This window comes from Camelus ferus, chromosome 9 (assembly GCF_009834535.1).
Source record: "Camelus ferus isolate YT-003-E chromosome 9, BCGSAC_Cfer_1.0, whole genome shotgun sequence".
NCBI lineage: Eukaryota > Metazoa > Chordata > Mammalia > Artiodactyla > Camelidae > Camelus > Camelus ferus.
Window position 1 is genome coordinate 65,007,220 of NC_045704.1, and position 18,670 is coordinate 65,025,889.

The 18,670-nt window shown below is 52.2% G+C and overlaps 1 long non-coding RNA gene across 1 annotated transcript; it reads right to left on the reverse strand.

Annotated features, from left to right (window-relative positions):
* Positions 1-561: 561 nt before the first annotated feature.
* Positions 562-9,308, reverse strand: LOC116665880. Its single transcript, XR_004322645.1, has 3 exons — positions 9,210-9,308; positions 8,854-8,945; positions 562-3,424 (listed from the first exon to the last, which is right to left on the reverse strand). It is a non-coding gene; the product is annotated as an uncharacterized LOC116665880 (long non-coding RNA).
* Positions 9,309-18,670: the final 9,362 nt, after the last annotated feature.

Below are 18,670 nucleotides of genomic sequence, written 5' to 3' on the forward strand. Positions count from 1 at the left end.
GGGTTGTGTGGATGAGGCAAGCCGAGCCTTCAGCCCTAAAGCCGCACCCACGTGCTGCAACAACGTTCGTGATGGCTGGTGGACGTGCGTGGTCTCAGCACTGGGAGGCAGCAGGCGAATGCAGGCTTAAAAGCACAAGCTTCGTGATCACACAGGCTGAGTTCAAAGCTCAGCTCTGACAGTTTCATCCCTGTGATCTCAGGGTTATTCAGCCTCCCCCAGGATCAGTTTTGCATTCACAGGATAGGCGGTCCCGAGGCTGAGGCCGCAGTGAGCTAGCATGAGCAATCGAGTAAGCGTCCAGTGAATGGTAGCTGTTATTTTGCAACATGAATTTTTAAAGCAAACCCGCTGTTCATACTATTAAGACTTGCAACATGATTTGTATTATGTTTCCTTTAAAATGTTTGCTTGTAAGTAAACTACTGGGTTTAAAAAAAAAAAACCTAAAAAATTGCTCCTCAGCATAGACAGACCCTATGCTGAGTATTGTTCAATAAGTCAAACAAGCTCTTAGATTAAGAAGGTAAACCTCAACACAGGTATAATTTATTAATTTTTTCAGTTGATGGAATTATTATTATCATCATGGAAGACAATTAAGTTAATACAGCAATTTCATCTATAATTTAAAAAAGCAAAACAGATCTAGAAAGAGTAGGAAACATTTTCCTTACCTAGGCTCTGGTCATTCCCAACCTAAGTTGACTTCAGCCCAAAGGAGGACCCAAAGGATGGGAAGGGAGAGGTAGCCGACCCAAAGCTGCAGAGGGTGGGAAGCCGGGGGAGGGGCTTCCCTCTTGGAAAAGGCCCAAACAAGAGCTTCCACGGAAGTAAAGATTCACACAGGAAGGGCCTGGAAACCCCACCGCTAAGTGGAGGGCTCCTACTGTGGTCCTGATCCCCCGATGGTGACTGATAAATCCCATTGTGTCCAGGCCTGTGCTTCCGGGCAGGAAATCCCAGCCCCCACGGCAGGATAAGGCCAGCCTGGGAGCGGGTCCTGGGGGGGCATCTCACTGCCACTCCCCGCTCCTGCCGGGGTCAGGTCCGGCTCCCTTTCCCAGGACCTCGGCGGGCCGAGAGGTCAGGGCCGGCGCGGGCTGCCGTGGAGTTCAGCCTCCCCCGTGTGGGGCTCAGTCACTAAAGCCAGGCCTGGGAGCAGAGTGGGGCTCTGGCCGAGGGGAGGGTGTGAGGAGAATGAAGGATGAGGCGTGAAGTTCACAAGGCGGCTTACGTTTGGGGGTCAGGGTAGACGCTGATTTGAGGGTTAAAATAGGAAGAATTTTTTCAACTCTATTTTCACTTTTTTCCTGGTTGTAACTATATTTTGGCTAATTTGGCTAGTAAGTGAGGACATAATAAATCAGAGTGTTTGCAAAATCCGCTTATTTTCATGGTGACACTGAGCCCTGGGAGGCCCAGCGGGACCTCCTCCTGGGGTCCTCCTGGCACATCCTCCTCACGCGTTTGAACCAGAGGCTCAGATGAGCAGCTCTGCCTGCCGGCCCCAGGCGTGCCCTTGCCTGTGCATTTTAGGGATGGGATGAGGGAATTTGAGAGATTTTTTAATGATAAAATAATAATAAATTTATACGGGCTGTTGTAACTGCTTTAGATAGAGTAATCCATTTAATCCTCATAACAACTCTTTGAGGGAGGAAGTGATTATTCCTCCGTTTTGCATACGTACAACTGAATCACAGGTAAGGCATTTAGCCAAGGTCACGCTTGTAAACGGTGGGGCTGGGACTTGGACACCGGCGGTCTGGCTCCACTGTCCACGTTCTCACCAGCTACACTATGCTGTCTTTCACTAGATTACAAGTTCATATCTTATTTTTAAAACAAGGATCCAAATTTTACTATAACTGCTTTTTTAAAAATCACATTATTGCTTTTTTCAGAATGTAAAGTTAATAGTTATTGTAGAAAATTTGAAAGCAAAATTTTAAACATCATAAAGAAGAAAATTAAAACTGCCCACCCTCTTGCTGCACAGAAATAACTGCTATTAACACGTTAGGATATTTTTCTCCAGACTTTTCTCTCTGCATGAATACATGTGCATTACTGAGCTAATGCTCTATGTAGCATTTTGCAACCTGTTTTCCCCCTGAATGATGTATTAAGAATGTGCTTTATGCCATGGGGTAGTCCATAACTTGATTTTTAACAGCTGTTAAGTATTCCGTCATTGCGTTCCATGATTTATTTAACCAGTTCCCTGCCATCGGACATTCAGTAATTACCTTTTTTTTCACTTTTAAAAATAACTCTGTGATAACCATGATAATCACCACTTTTAAATATGTATTTTCATTCTGCTACAATAAAGAGGGTGCATTAATGTGACAATTATCCAGGAAGTTCTAAGTTTGAACAGAAAGTTTGGAGAAGTTTGAAAGGCCATCTAAATGCAGCTTCCAGGTCTCCCTGACTGGTGGAGCACACTGACCTTGACCCAGGCCAAGGCAGCATGGAGAATGTACACATTCAGCTGACTAATATGTTGGGGGCACCTCCTATTTGCTAAGCACTCTTTCAGGAGCAGGGAATACAAACTCCAGAGCAATCGTGGAGCTTTTAAAGAGACAGACTAAGAGTGCAAGGTCCTGGAGTCAGAGTGATTGCTCTGCCCCCAAGAAGTCTAGCTGTGTGTCTTCGGGCAATTAACTTGACTACTCTGAACCTCAGTCTCTTCATCTGTGATATGCCCGCCTCATGGATCCTTATGAGCATGAAATGAGTTAGTACTTGAAAGGTTCCCCACAATGTCTGGTACGTACTAAGTGCTCTGCCTGTTGGTATAGCTCCAACCCTGCCCTCCTGCTTTTACCCCGAAGACCTGCCCACCTGGAGCTCTAATCTCATCACTCAACAATTCTAAACCTCTCTATTATCTACTTAACAGAATCCTTCTACTCTCCTCCTGCCTCACTGAGGCGACTATCTAACCTACTATCACCTAAATGGTGCCCACTGCCAAGGAAGACGGAAACACGAAATTAACAGATAAAAATAGAGTTCAGCAGGGAGCCTTCCAAACTACAGTAGATACTTGATTAGTCTTGAAACTTAGAGTCAACAAAACACAATTGCTTAAAGTTTACTCTGGACCAAGAGACTTCCTCGGCGAGAGAAAACCCTGCCCATTGCCTCATGTTCCTTAGGGTTCAGTTTACATACTGAAACTCTAAACCCTCCAGTTATCCTTCTGCAAATTACATCTGCTGTGACCCACACAACCACTGTATCACTAATGCTAAGTGAGAACTGCGGGAGGAGCCCTGAATGCTCCATTCCAACCAGGGTGTTTTCGATCTCTTTTGTGGTTAAGCTTCATGAGAATCCAGGACTGCGAAGCAGAAGGGCACTGGGGCCAACAGCGCAGTGGTTGCTCTGCCCTTTTCATTCCTTCCGCCTGCAAAAAAAAAAAAAAAAAAAAATCAGCATTTCTTTCTCGTTCTTTGACAGGGCTACAAGACTAATCTTTTCTATTTATGTATTTATTTTTTTAAATTGTAACTTGCATGATTTAAATGGCAAAACACGGTCCAATACTGGGCTAGCCAGCGCGGAGACCTGGAGGTACTGACTGAGGGGAAGGCCTGATCACAGCACGAAATCACAAGAGGCCTCAGGTCAGCTGAGACATCTCCTCATTTATCCCTCGTCTTTTGAAAATGCTGCAGCTGTGGGAAGATAAAGGTGGCTGCCTGCAATCTCTGAATGTGGTGATTGGGCAGGAAACGTGACTTTGGGGGGAACTAGATTTCAGGGTAACTGAGGAGGCTGCACAATCTGACAGGTGGAGGGTGGCCCGGGGTTCTGCTCCTTCGTCCCTCACCCGCAGGGCGCCAGGGCCAGCTGCACTCCCCTTCGCCACGCCTTACTTTTCTTTTTGCGCAGTGAGAGTCACACCTCTAGGCGATTTCCAAAGCCTTGTACAAGGTTCTATGAAATGTTTTTTAAACATGCTTTTGCACCTGTGTTAGAATTGGGAAGCCTGACAAATGTATTTATTAATAAACATGGATGAGCAAAGAGCATGAACAGACAATTCATAAGAAAAGATACAAACAACTAATGAACATTTCCAAAGAAGGTTAAAGTTCCTAATAATCACAATTTTCTACTTATCCAAACAGTAACCCTTAAAAAGAAAGTTTATACCGAAGAGGTTTAGAAGAGTCGCAAGTGCAGTGCCGAGCTGAGACAATCTCGCCGGCCAGGACGAGCATGGAGGTAGAAGTCAGCCCTACGTCAGGCGGGGTCTGAGCAGGGTGGCACCTGCTCTCGCAGGCCTGGCCCTCCCACTGCTCCCTGTGCTGGACTCAGTTTGTTGGCCTGGAGTCCCGGCCCCTTCTGTCCTCGCTCCTCGGGCAACCACTCCGCCCTGACTCTCAGGCGTTTGTTTTGGGGATACCGGCCAATTCCTGGTCACTCCAGTGGAACAGTCCTGGGACTTTTGTCAGAATTATCAGGAAAGTGAGCTTTCTTTCTGCTTTCACTAAGAGCTATAAGAAAACAGCAGAAAGTAGAAGGGTGGTTGCCAGGAGGCGGGGGAGGGGGAAGGAAGAGTTGTTTACTGGACACAAAGATTTCATCTTGCAAGATGTACACATTCTGGAGACGTGCTGCCCAACGATGCGGAAATACCCGCCACCGCTGCGCTGTGCTCTTAAACGTGGTTAGGACGGCAAACCTCATGTGTTCTGCAACCACAATTTATATTTTTTTAGACAGAAAGGAAGAAAGAAAGAAAGAAATTAAGAAAAACATGGGCCAGGAGGTCCTGTGCCCCAGGGCCCAACTAAAAATGAAGCCAATACAGAGTGAACAAAGCCAAGAAATCAAGTCCCGATAACTTTGTATGAGTTTCCGAGCTCAGTCGTGCCTGAAGCTTGGCCTGTCTATGGACTTTTTATGTCATTATTATTTATGAAGTTACGTATATATATGTACGGTTTTAAAAGTCAAAAATATTGCAAGGCTTATAAACAACCACCACGAAGGCCCACTAACCCCTCCCCCTCTCCTTTATCTTCCTCTGAAGTGTTTCCTGCTCCTTTGCATGGTCTCCACTTCTGCCTGACGTTTCTGTGTTGTCTGCGGACTTTCTACACAGAAGACGGCAGTTCAGCACTGTTGCTTCTCATCACCCCTCGCCCTCCTTCATTCTTCCAAAAGACCTGCTTTGCAGTCTTTTTACTACTTAGTGATTGAACCAAAAATGCGATTCCACTTCTTTCTTTCACTGTTTGTTTTTTCTGTAGGGAACCACTTCCTCCGTTTTATCATCTGCTCATTTTTCACCATCATAATTTCTTCCTACCCTCACAAGAACATTATAACGCCCCCATGAAGTCAGCTTTCTTTTTCAGTTAAACATCTGATATTCTTTCAGTTCCATGTTCTCCTGGAGACGTTCGCTCCCGGAGCCTCCCGCTGCCGGCCTCCGTCCGGACTAGCTGACTCCCAGGCCTGCCGTGAGAACTCCCTGACTTTACCTTCCACCCCTCCTTGTGCAGACACCATAGGGTTTTCCCCCAAGCAGATCCTTCTTCCTGAGCACAAAGCTAAGCTGTGTCGGTCTTAGCTGATGGCAGAGGGGGGATGTCACGCTTGCCACCTACAGACCTGATTCACAAAACCCTCAGCGAGATCCTCGTTCCTCTCCCTGGGGTGACAGGTGGTAAAGACGGCACAGTGTCTGGCAGCTGAGCCCTGAATGACACTGTGGAGCAGAGTCCCCCCTCACTCTGCCCTCTTTTTACCGCTGACTGGGCTCACGTGGATGAGCAGTAAGCTTTCTTATGCTGCCGTTGTTCCTTTTTATAGCATCCAGTTCTTGTTTCAGTAACATGACATTGTCTGTTATCTCTTTGAGGACATTAAAGGGTTTTATTGTTTTGTTTTCAGTTTTATTTAGCTTCCTGCATCGTCTCTGCCTCCTGTGAGTTCTTTTTGCCATCTGTCTGTTTGTGCAACTGTCTTTCATGGTGAGCTCTTCCCTCAGTACATGAGTAGCGTCCCGGACTCCAACCACGTCTGAAACCTGACTAGAAGCCACATGCCTGTGGGTAAGGTTTGCCCCTGATCGTCTTCATCAGGGCGGTGGGGTGACTGGCTGGCTTGTTCATTCAAGAACCCCCAAACCTCAGGATGGCAGGTCTTTTCTCCAGGCTGGCCCGTCTCCCTAGAGGCGAATCTCCTGTCTAGACCCCTGCCTGGCCCCTGCCAGCCTGCCTCCTCACGTTCCCACAATTCAGAAAGCAGAATTCCCCGTTTTCCAAAGACTCCTTTCAAATCTTTCATTTTCAGGTGGTTCCCCTGCGCAGCCCTGCCATGTCCCGTGTCTCGGGGTCTGGGACCTCCCTGGTTAAAGCCCCCCCACAGTAAATATTCAGTCCCCTGCCGGGCGGGCGGGGTCCTCACATAGCCCTTCAGAGGCGTGCCCCCTCGCCCTCGGAGGCGCCCGCACTGCCGGTGCTGGGCCTTTCCAGGGCTTCGCGGCCTGAAGGGCCTGCCTCGCCTTTGAATCTCTTTGTAGTGAGTGTTGGGGTGCACCACCTCGATGCTCCCATTTTGATGGAGACTCTCCTTTCCTAGAGCCTGGACATATTTGCTTCCAGCTTCCAGCTGAGTTTCTTCCCAGGAATCAGCCCTGGATGGAGGAAGCTGCCTCACTCAAAGTTATCTCCTTCTGGGAGAGTCCAGCGACCGGCCAGCGGTGGGGACAAAGGCCCGAGCCCCTCGCACCAGTTCAGGACCACTCCAAACGGCCTCCCGCGAGGCCAGTCGAGGCGGCCGTGACTGCACCCCGGCCCACCCCCTCTGCCGGCCTGCGCCCTTCACTGCCCCGCCGGCGGCCCCCCAAGCTCTGCCCCGCCGGCCTCCTGCAGCGGGTCTCCGCCTCAGGGTCTGCTTCACAGGGAGCTCCGCCCAGCACACCCGTGGCTCCCTGGCTCGTTTATCTGATTGTCACATTCCAAACATCTGCTGGCATTTCTCATTTACTGTTGTCTCCTCTCTCTGGCTTTGTGAGTTTACACCTATTTTTCTCTCCTCTCCTCTCCTTTCAGTGATATTTTAACAAGGTATCTGGGATAAACACCTGTGTTCAATCTATTGTATTTAACAGAAGTGTGAAGACATAGTCATAACACTGTGGACCATATGATGAATCTCCCAGCCTCATACAGGTCAAGGGAAAATTACGAAAATTGACTCTGTTTTTTGAGCACCATTTGAGATAGAATATTAAGAAGTAGGGGAGGGTAGAGCTCAGTGGTGGAGTGCATGCCCAGTGTGCACGAGGTCCTGGATTCAATTCCCAGTGCCTTCATTAAAAATAAATAAATAAACCTAATCATCTCCCCCCCCCAAAAAACAAAAACAAAAAAGCAAGCAAACAAAAACCCCCCAAACAAACAATCAGGAAAGCACGGGGTAAATGGGACAGATCTCAAGCATCAGAGGTGAGGCTGGAGGGGAGCCCCCACCAGTGAATCCACACGCAGCCCCGAGTCCACTCTCCTTCTCCTCCAGGCATTTGCACCTGCTGCTCCCTTGGCCAGGAACATCCTCCCCTTCATTTCACTTGGCCAGATTCTCCTAGTGTCCCAGAACCCGGCACAGAACGCCATCAACCCCCACGCCTGGCGTCAGGTCAGCTACCTCCCTGGTGCACCCAAGGCTCCCCGCACCACCTTCCTCACAGCACCTCATAGCCCAGGGCTGCAGCTGCGCGTGACTTTGAGCTCCTTGAGCACAGGGACTCTTCTTTCATCTTTTTGGACCTAGTATCTCTCACACTGTCTAACAGTTAGTAGGTGCCCAAGAATGTGTGTGAAATAAGAGTAAATAAATGGATTGATGTATGGATGATTCATATGGGCTCTCCCTGGGGTTCAGCCATGGAGAAGGCGAGTGCTCAGGCCTGGGGATGAAAGACTTGCTCAGTCATGAATGGGTTTCTCTCGTCCACCCCTCACCCAAAGCTTGGTGAAGCAGAGCCCAGAGATACTAGAGCGAAGGAAGCCATCCAGCCACGTGCGGCTGACCTGGGCCGACAGAAATGGAAGAAGCAATGCTAGATAGCCATCCTGGGTACTAACCAGGAAAGGCAGGAAGGGGAGGCCACACACAAGATCATCGTTACCAGCCCCTGCAGGTGCAAACAACTGCAGAAAGGAAGCTCCCTAAGGGTCTGTAATGTCAGCAAGAAGTCCACTCCTGATACACACTTCTGGGATTTAAAAAGATCTGCACACATTTTAACTCATTTTGTCTTCATAATAAGCTTATGAGTTGGGGGCTTTTTATATTTTATAGATGAGGAAACTGAAGCACAGAAAGTTTTTCAAAGCCACTCAGCTCAGCAGTGACACTGCCAGGATTGGAAGCCCGGCGGTCTCTTAACCACAAGACAAAGGCTCTCTCCCATCCCATGTCCCCATCTCACCGACTCACCTCCTCCCCCAAGTTGCTAAAAAGGGAATCTGCCCTTTGGGATGAGACAGCAGCATTCCTGCTTTGGCAGAATAACCAGCTGTGTTCAGTCCCGCGGCCCAGATGTAACAGGAGTTGGGGGGGGGGGCTGGGGGAGGGAAGACCCCGCGGGATGCTGCTTTCATCCCCAGCCTTGGAGAAATGAAATCTGAGAAAGAATCCATGTGGAGGGGAAAGGGGAAGAAAAGACTCCTTGGAGGGCAGGGTCGACCAGCCGCTCCTCACAGCAGGGCTGTCCCTGCCTGGCCTTGCTGCGGGAACACGGGGGCTCTGGTTATGGACCCGGGAAGAAAGGGCCCGTATGCAGCAGGGGTCAAGTCAGAGCCGGTGACTCACCGCGCACAGGGCCCAGAGGCCCAGGAACACATCACAGGATGCTGAGAAACGTCTCAAACACTTGCCAGCTGAGTCCATCTGGAACATGAGTTCTGAGCAAGAAAGAGCAGGGAGACGAGGGGAGGAGGCCTGAGTGCGCGGGTCAGTGAGAGCTGACTCAGAGCTGGCTTCCAAGGCCGGCAGGGATGATCCCGCCGCGTCTCGGACCAGTCCCAAAGTGCCCTGAGTGGTCCTGAGCGCTGCGAGGCTGGGCCTCCAGACGAGTTTCCCAAGTGGCGGGGGGGGGGGGGGGGGGGGAGCAGCGGCGGTGTCGCCCAGCTTCTGCCCGCGCCCTCCCGTGAGGTCTCCTCACTCACGTCAGCACCGTCTGTGTTCTCAGGGCGGCCCATCCCTGAACAAGGGAGGCAGAAAAGGCCTGCAGTCAAAACTCCCTGGGGCAGTGTCCTCGCTGTCCGCCTGAATCCTTTCAAAGGGCTCAGAAAGGAGCTTGTAAACTGGGCCAGGAAACTGTCCCTGCTTGACTAAGCAGAGTTTTCACACTTGTAATGACTGAGTTTGGGATGTGGAATGATTTATTCCATGTCTGTCTTTCCTCCTGGGCAGTAAATTTCACCACAGTCCATTTAGCCTTGTTCACCAGAGCCTAGGACAGGGCCTGCTACACGGCTGATGCTCGATGCACGTTTGATGACTGACAAATATATCATATTAGTAAAAGCAAATGATGATGACGATGAGTGGAGTAAGTGCACGGACTTCTTCCAGTCCTTAGGGGTTAGTGTGAACGGGGCTCTCCCCACAGCCCTGTGCAGGGGGCCAGCCTTCGGACTTGTCAGATGCCCCCGTTCCCCCCACCCCCCACCCCCGCTGACCACAGCCTCCTTTTGCGTTTGCAGAGTCGGCAGTTAACCGCCCTCCCCCCGCCCCCACCAGGGAGAGACTGGAGCCCAGGCCATGGCCCAGTTACAGCTCAGGTATCAGGCTGGGATGGCCAGGATCTCTGGGAATCGTTTGGGGTCTGAATGACTGGGATGAAGAGTCTGAGAAGTCGGGGGATCAGCTTTCGAAAGGAAATGTCAGTCACTCCGGGGGAGAAGCAAGGAGAAGGGCGGGCTCCTGGCGACGGGGAAGTGTGCTGGCTCCAAGTCAGACGGGCTCCCGTCCAGATTTGTATTGCTGGTGTTTGGTGGTTAAATAAAAAAAAGCTTATAAACTTAACTCCAGTTAGAAAAAAATACAAGTATTTCAAATATTGATCCCAGATAATCCCTTCAAACCTGGCAGGGAGACCGCCCGGGGTGAAGGGAGGGGTGGGGAGGCCGCGGGGGTGGGAGCCGGCCGGCGGGCGCTGCTCCATGGCAATAGCACATGCCTCATCCTGGCCCTCATTTTGTTGGTCACCTCCCTCCCCCCCACTGGAGTTTAAGGACCAAGGGAACAAAAAGTCAGTTTGCAGGCACGTCGCCTCCAGCAGTGATTCTCAGCCTTTCCAGGCTGCTCACACCCTAACACTGACATATGACATTTGCTGACTCTTTCTTTCTTGGCAGAAGTAATGCAAAAATATTTATTTCTGAAATGGAAATGAATTTAAAATATTTTTTAACGGATCAATAAAAACATGACAAATCCCAAATAGAAAAACTGGCAGGGCATATGAGCTGGCAGTCCACGAAAGGAAAACAAACGCTCAGTAGACACCTGGAAAGATGTTTGCCCCCTGTGTTGCCAAAGAAATGCAGTCAGAACAATGAGGGGCCATGCTGTGTCCTTCAGGTTGGAAAGGATTGGAAGAAGTAATGTTATTTGCAAATTTTAACTGTTGGGAAACCAGAGAGGGTCAACAGGAACTGAGCCTTCAGTCAAGTGACTGGGCACAATATTCTCATTAAAAAGTATAAACGCATAGGCGTGCCTCTGAGATATTGTGGGTTCAGTTCCAGACAGGGCAATAGAGCAAACATCACAACAGTGTGAGCCAGGTGAATCTTTTGGTTTCCTACTGCATATAAAAGTTACGTCTATACTATACTATTAGCCTATTAAGTGCACAGCAGCATTATGCCTAAAAAACCATGTACACGCCTTAATTAAAAAATACTTTGTTGTTAAAAAATGCTAACCATCATCTGAGCCCTCAGGGAGTCCTGACATTTTGCTGGTGGAGGTCTTGCCTTGATGTCACTGTCTGCTGACTGATCAGGGGGTGGTTGCTGAAGGCTGGGGCGACTGCGGAAATTTCCTAAAATGAAACAGTGAAGTTTGCCACGTAGATTGACTCTTCCTTTCATAAACAATGTCTCTGTAGCATGCAATGCTGTTTGACAGCATTTTACTCACAATAAAACTTCCAAAATTGGAATCAATCCTCTCAAACCCTGCCACCGCTTTATCAGCTCAGTTCTGTCACATTCTAAATCTTCTGCTTTCATTCCAACAGTCTTCACAGGGTCTTCCCAGGAGAAGTTTCCATCTCAAGAAGCCACTTTCTTCACTCGTCTGTAAGAGGCAGCTCCTCGTCCACTCGAGTTTGACCGTGAGGTGACAGCTTTTCTGTCGTATATTCAGGCTCCACGTTTAATTCCCGTTTTCTTGCTGTTTCCACCACATCTGCAATTATTTCCTCCACTGGCGTCTTGAACCGCTCCAAGTCATCCATGAGCGTTGGAATCAACTTCTTTCAAACTCCTGTGAATGTTGGTATTTTGACCCCTTCCTATGAATCATGAATGTTCTTAACGACATCTGCAATGGTGGTTACTTTCTAGGTGGTTTTCAGTTGACTCTGCCCAGATCCATCAGCGGAGCGACTATCTATGGCAGCTGCAGACTTACAAAATGTATTTCTTAAAGAATAAGACTTGAGGGTGGAAGGTACTCCTTGGCCCACAGGCTGCAGTGGGGGTGTTGTGCGGGCAGGCGCGAAGACAACAGATGTGTCGCGGTCCACCTCCAGCAGAGCTCTTGCGTGACCAGGTGCACTGTCACTGAGGGGTCGTGTTTGGAAAGGAGTCTTTGCTGAGCAGTAGGTCTCAGAGGTGGTCTTAAAATAGCCAGTCAGCCACGCGGTGAGGGAGTGTGCTGCCGTCCGGGCTGAGCTGTTCCCCCTCCAGGGCACAGGCAGAGCGGGCTGGGCCCGGTTCTCACGGGCCTAGGCTTTCCGAGCGCTAAGCGAACGGCGGCTCCCGCGTCAAGGCGCCGGTGGCGCGAGCCCCTGACGGGGGTCCGCCTGTCCTGCGAGCTTCGCGGCCAGGCACTGGCTCCTCCTCTAGCTGTGAAAGTCCTGGTGGCACCTTTCCCAATAGAAGGCTGTTTCGTCCACGTTGGAAACCTGTTGTTCAGTGCAGCACCTTCCTTGCCATCTGGGCTGGATCTCCTGGAGAACTGGCTGCAGCTTCTGCGTTGGCACCTGCTGCTTCAGCTGCGCTTCCGTGTTTTGGAAACGGCTGCTTTCCTTAAACCTCATAAGTCGGCCTCTGTCAGCTTCAGACTTTTCTTTGCAGCTTCCTCCCCCTCAGCCTTCACAGAGCTGAGGAGAGTCAGGGCCCTGCTCTGGGTTAGGCTTTGGTTTAAGGGAACCTTGTGGCTGGTGTGATTTTCCATCCAGACCCCTCAAACTTTCCCCCATTATCAGCGGCAAGGCTGTTTCACTTTGTTGCCATCCGTGTGTTCACTGGAGTAGCACTCTAATTTCCTTCAGGAACTTTCCCTTTGCGCTCACAGCCTGGCTAACTGGGGCAGGAGGCCTAGCTTTGGCCGGTCTTCCCGGGACACGCCTTCCTCTCTAAGCTTAACCTTCTCCAGCTTTTGGTTTAAAGTGAGAGACGGGCAACTTTCCCCTTGAACACTTAGAGGTCACCGTACAGTTATTAATGGCCTAATCTCAATATTGTATCTCGGGGAGTAGGGGGGCCCGAGGTGGGGAGAGGGATTGGGGGAGAGAATGAGGGGAAAGGCCATTCAGTGGAGCAATCAGAACACACACACATTCATCAGTTAAGTTCACTGTCTCATACGGGCACGGCTGATTGTGCCGAAAGACAGTTACGATAGTGACACCAAAGACCACTGATCACAGGTCACCATAACAAGTATAATAATAATGAAAAAGTCTGAAATATTGCAAGAATTACCAAAATGTGACACAGAGACACAAAATGAACAAATGCTGCTGGAAAAATGACACCGATGGATTTGCTTGATGCAGCGTTGCCACAAACCTTCAATTTGTGAAAAATGCACTATCTGTGAAGCGCAACAAGGCCAAACGCAGTAGAACGAGGTCTGCCTGTATTTCTCGTCCATAACGTCGTTCACACTTGCTGTTGTCTTTGCTTAGAAAATAAATATTCCTTCTCTCACCACCATGAGCGGTGATGTTTCTCCTACTTCAGAAGTCTAATTCAAGACGCTCCTTCTCTTTATCCCACCTACATGTGCATTTCCTTTACAGCGTTTGACACAAACACAGCTTGTAATTAGAGATGTGTCTGTTCATTTGTGATTAGTCAGAGCATAAAGGCAGCACAGGAAGACGCCCACCTCGTGCACCAGCGAGATGCACACGAGGCGCAGGGGCTGCCATGTGCGGGCAGGCAAGGCACACCTGCAGGAGGGATGAATGAGCCCTGATCCGGGTGCCGAGATGTCAGAGGAGATGAGGCGGAGACCCTGCCTCCGGGAGCTGACGTTCCAGGCCCTGATCGGCCGAGTGCGTGGGTGGACGAAGGAATGGATAAGCCGGCTTGGGTGCGTCTTTCGTGGCAGTGTTCTCTAAGACCCGCTGCCTAGTCCTGGCCTCTCCTAGGGACCAGAGCCTTGGCGTGACTCCTGCGGCACCTTCATCTACCTGACACTCTGCCCTGGTCAGTACCGATGGCCCCAGCCCAGAGCACTGCTGCCTCGAGGAAGCACAGTTTAATGAAGAATTTATTGAAAACGACCTTCCCTTGTTCCATGCATCTTGACCTTCAAGCGAGTCCAATTCATGGTCCCCACAGGACTTCTCATGGCCCCCTTTCTCAGCGCCGGTCCCCTCCAGCCCCACGGGACTCTAACTCAGCCTAGACCTTCTCTCTACCGGCTCCCCCACTCCTCTTCTTTCTGGAGCCCACCCCCAGCACATCCCCACGTCCTTCCCACCCCAGCTGTTTATTAGGACTTAACCCCCTTTAAAATCCTCTCCTTCCCTCAGCCCCCTCGTCTGAGTCTCTCGGGTCTTCAGAGCTTCTGAGCACAACCGTCTTTATCAAAGTCTGACTCGGGTGTTCTCTTGGAAAGATGGGGCCAGAGGTAGGAAAGCAGTGGTCTGGAAATTACTGGAAGCTCTCTGGTGGCCTGGGGAGGGAGCAGGGGGAGAGAAGAGGATCTCTCTATCCACCATCAACAAAATCCCTCCATCCCCCTCTCTTCTCCGAGCTCTCCCTTCAGAGCTCGTTAGGTCGGAACCCCGGCTGCACCTGAGCGCTCGGCTTCTCCTGGGCTGCCGGCCCCGCCCGGCCTGGCCCTCAGAGCACCGGCCCGCTCTTCTCCACAGCCTTCAGACCTGGAGCTCACGGCCTCAGCGGTGCTCCCACCCAGCTCTCCTTCTCACAGCCTGGTCCCTCCTGTGCTCCTCGCAGGCCTCTCCCCCACCCCCGTTATTCCTGTGAAGGACCCTGGCTTTCTCATCTCCTCAGTCTCCTAACGTTGGAATGCTCTGGGGCTCAACTTCCCTGACCCCTTCATATCTACACATCCTCCCCAGGTGATGTCACCCCGTCCCACGGACGCCTGAACATCCACATCGCTCCTGTGCTTGTATCTCCTGCTTAGACGCCTTCTAAACTCCAGACTCGCTTCTGTTTCACTGCCCACTCACGGCTCTGTCTGACTGTCTAACAGACAGCCCACTCTTAGCGGAGTTCTCGATTTCCCCACGTTGAAAGCCAGACTACAGACTCAAACCAGGGTTACGTACGCTAAGCCCCACATCACCAAACTGAGCCTTAGTGACGGCCTCGGCTCCCCCAAAGATGGAGCCCTAAGCCAGCCCATCAGGAACCGCCGGCCGCACTAGCTAGGCCACCTGCCCGCTGGACCCCGCCGGCCCGGAGGGAGGTAACCTTGCGGTGACCCACCTGCGGTTTTGCCTGGAATAGCTTCCTCGCTCCTGCTCCCTTCTGCCTGCAAAAGCCTTTCATTTCGTGCTGCCCCTCAGAGGTGCTCTGCCTGGCGGGTTGCATATTTCCCGACTTACGAATCACTGAATGACGCCAATTAGATCCTTCAGGTTTCCTCAGCTGAATTTTGCTTTTTAACGTCTACAAAGCTGTTCTCCTCATAGTTCTCTTCAGCTCGGTAAATGTTCCTCTGTTCTTCTGTTGCCTGGCCCCCAAACCCTTTCTCATCTGATTTTCCCACCCCACATTCAACCTGTCCGCAGATCTGGTCCAGACTCCGCCTGCCTCTCCCCGCCTCTGCCTGCTCTGCCCCTCGTCCAGCCGCAGCCTCTGGAGCGGACACTCAGTGTCGCTCTCCTTCGTGCATGACATCACGTTAGCAAACACAGTGTCCTCTGGGCCCTCCTGACGGAAAGAGCTGTTGGGTTTCCCAGTCTTATATAGAGTAACCCCTCCTGCCCGCCCTCTGCTCTGAACTTTCTGGTCCCTTCTTGCGCCATCTGCCACAGCAGTGTGACATTTCTACTTCACTTAGTGTGGGCCGTTGCTGTCCCCTAGCAGCACATTAGCACTATTTCGCAGGGCCCTTGCCAGGATGCCTGGCCCTGTATCGCAGGAGAGCGCTCCCACATCAATAAACCCTGTGCCAAGAGACTCCTGGTGACCCCCACGATCTGGCCTCTTCTGTTCACACACTTGTGCAACCCTTCCCCTCAGGTGTGACCCAGACGTGTGCTGAGATGTGTGTGATTATGTTACACACCTGCCTTGCTGGGAGACTCTCCGCACCACTGGTTTTGAAGAAGCAAGCTGCCGTGTAACGAGCTGTACTAAGGAGAGGGCCCCGGCTGGGAACCAAGGCAGACAGCCAGCCAGAGCCTGAGGCCCTCATGAAGACAGTCTGGAAGGAGCCGAAGCCTGCTAACAACCACGTGACCTTGGATGTAGCTCCTTGCAGGTAAAACCTCAGCCCTGGCTGATACCTCGATTGCAGCCTTGCAGGGGAGCCCGCTAAGCTGTACTGGAATTCCTCATCTGTGTCTGTAGACTGTGAGGAAAATACATGTGTGTTGTTCTAAGCCACTACGTCTGTGGTGGATTCCCATGCAACAACAGATAACTAATACACTTTCTCTCATCTAGCCTCACATCCTGCCCGGGCCCTCCCCTTGTCCCAGGGCCTGCAGGACCGTCTCGCCCCCCGTCCCCGAGGTGTGCACACGTCCCTCTCCTCTCTCAGCAGCCCAGCAGTCCCCCAGCTGGGGCACGTTACCACCTGACTCTTGGTCCTGGTTTTAACAGTTGGCTGCTCCACGCTGCCAGGGGCTGGGAGGCTCCGCCCACCACGAGGGACGGGGTCCTCACAGCCAGCCTGCCTGGGAACGGCTCAGCTCCAAACCCCACTGTACAGCCGGCTTCCCAAGGCTCCTGCCTGGCCCATCCGTCAAGGCTCAGGTGTGCTGAGGGACAGATGACACACTCTGAGGTTTGCAGGCAGGGAGTTGACTAAGGGCCAGACACCTGTGAGGAGGGGCGGAGGCCAGGGGGAGCAGCGGGAGGAGCTGAGCTGCCATGTGGTTGTGACAAACACTGCAGCTGTCCCGTAGGGAGCCACACCCATGCGCCCATCAAAGGTGTCCTGTCTGGAAGCCAGGGGCCAGGACTCTACACTCCACCTCCTCCAACCTTTGAATGCAGGCTGCAACCAGTGCAGGGCACGGTGTCGGGCAGGTGGCTTTTGGCTAGGGGAGACACCCTCAGGGGGCGTCAGCTGAGAGCACAGTGGCCCGGCAACCGGGGGATGGGCATCTGGCTCTGAAGGCAATGCCAGGACCCCCCTCGTTCTCCCCAGGGGTCCTCCTTAACCTGTTTCCGCCCTGCCTCACGCCTCTTCAGCCATCCTGCACGGGTACCAGCCTCTCAGACCTTTAGGGCAAATCTGCTGTCGGCCGTGTGACCTCGGGCTCTGGGTGGCCCTACGAGCTGGCAACACAGCAGGCTCCCAGGGCCACGACGCATCCTCACCATCTCAGAGCAGCTTGAGCAGTGATTCCGTCCGGATCCGTGATGTTCCGTGCAGCAGACATGGGGAAGAAGCCACTGGGAAAAGGAGAAAAGCCGTCTCCTGTCCCTCTGTGGGCTCGTGCGGCCAGGCCAGGACTTGACCTCACTTAACCGTCACAGCGACCAGAGCTGAGAGGGGTGATCTCTGCTCTGCAGAGGAAGCGCCTGGGGCCCAGAGACGATCGGTAACACCAGTGTTGGCGCCCCTGCAGTAACGGCTCCACCCCAGTCCGCTCTGTGGCACCCCCGTCCTGGCCCTAACCACCAACAGCTCACCGTGCTGCGGCTTTAAGCACCGTCTTCTGTGCTGACGATTAGATTTGTATCTCCAGGTCAAAATGCTCCCCACAGCTCCAAGCCTGAGTATTTCATTGCCTTTTCAGCACCTTCACCTGGATACCTAGCAGTGAACCTTCAGAACAGAGAATTCTGGACCTTCTTTCCCAACCTCAACCCCCCCCCCCACTCCACTCAGTCCCACCGAGAAATGGCCCTGCTGCTCCTTCAGCTGCTCGGGTGTCACCCCTGGCTTTGCGTCCTCTCACACCCCACATCCAGCCCCTTAGCACACACTGTCAGCTTTTCCTTTGAAATGTATGCAGAAGATGACCCTTTCTTGCCGGCTTCGCTGCTGCCGTCCTGGCCTGGCCCAGTCCGCCCTCCTCCAGGACTACTGCAAGAGCAGCTTCACTGGTCCGCTCCCCGTCTCGCCTCCACAGCCAGACTGATCCTCTAAAAATGTGAGAGAAAAAACAAAAAGTGAGATCGCAGCCTCTCGCAGTTCACTGTCCAGTGGTTTGCTGTCTCATCCAGAATAAAACCCGGAGTCCTTGCCACGGCCTCCAAGACTACCTGACCGGTGAGCTCCGACCTGTCTCCTCGTCCCTCGCCTCCCCTGGCAGCCTCAGCCCTCAGCCCTGCGTCATTCCACCCCGCCCCCCGCGCCGCGGCGCTGCTCCCACCCGGACCTTCGCCTGCTTCGTTCCCTCCTAGGTATTTAATGGCCTCTCCCCTTCTTTCTTTTGGTCTCCGCTCAGGTGTGCTGTTTTTGGTGTCCCCTCCCAATATCAAAAGGGCATTCCTCACCATCTAGCCTATCCCCAACCCTCTTACATTGCTCTGTCTTTCTGTATATTTAACAGCCTCCCCCCTAAAATGTGAGCTCTCCGAAAGCAGGTCTGCTGTTCGCTGCTGAGTCTCCCGCACACGGACCAGAACCCGACAGCCGGGAGCGCTCAGGAGGCACCAGCCACACAAGTGTCTAGAGGGGTGGGCGGGCCGCTGTGGCTGGTGGGCGGGCCGCGGTGGGTGGTGGGCGGGGCCGCCGTGGCTGGTGGGCGGGCTGCCGTGGACGAGACAGGACCCGGCAAGCCTCCCGCCGGGTTCTTGGAAAGCGTTCCATGAGAACCCAAGGGGCAGCAGGTAGCTGCAGAAACGGGCCATCGCTGCCTCTTTTGCGCAGGGATTTCCACCCTGGATCTGTTGTGGTCTAATCATCTCACGCAAAATTCACTTCTAAAACCTCATGGCTTCTACCCAGACCAGCAGGGTTTACGACACGGCACAGACCTCTTCTTTCTTACCCGTTTCCC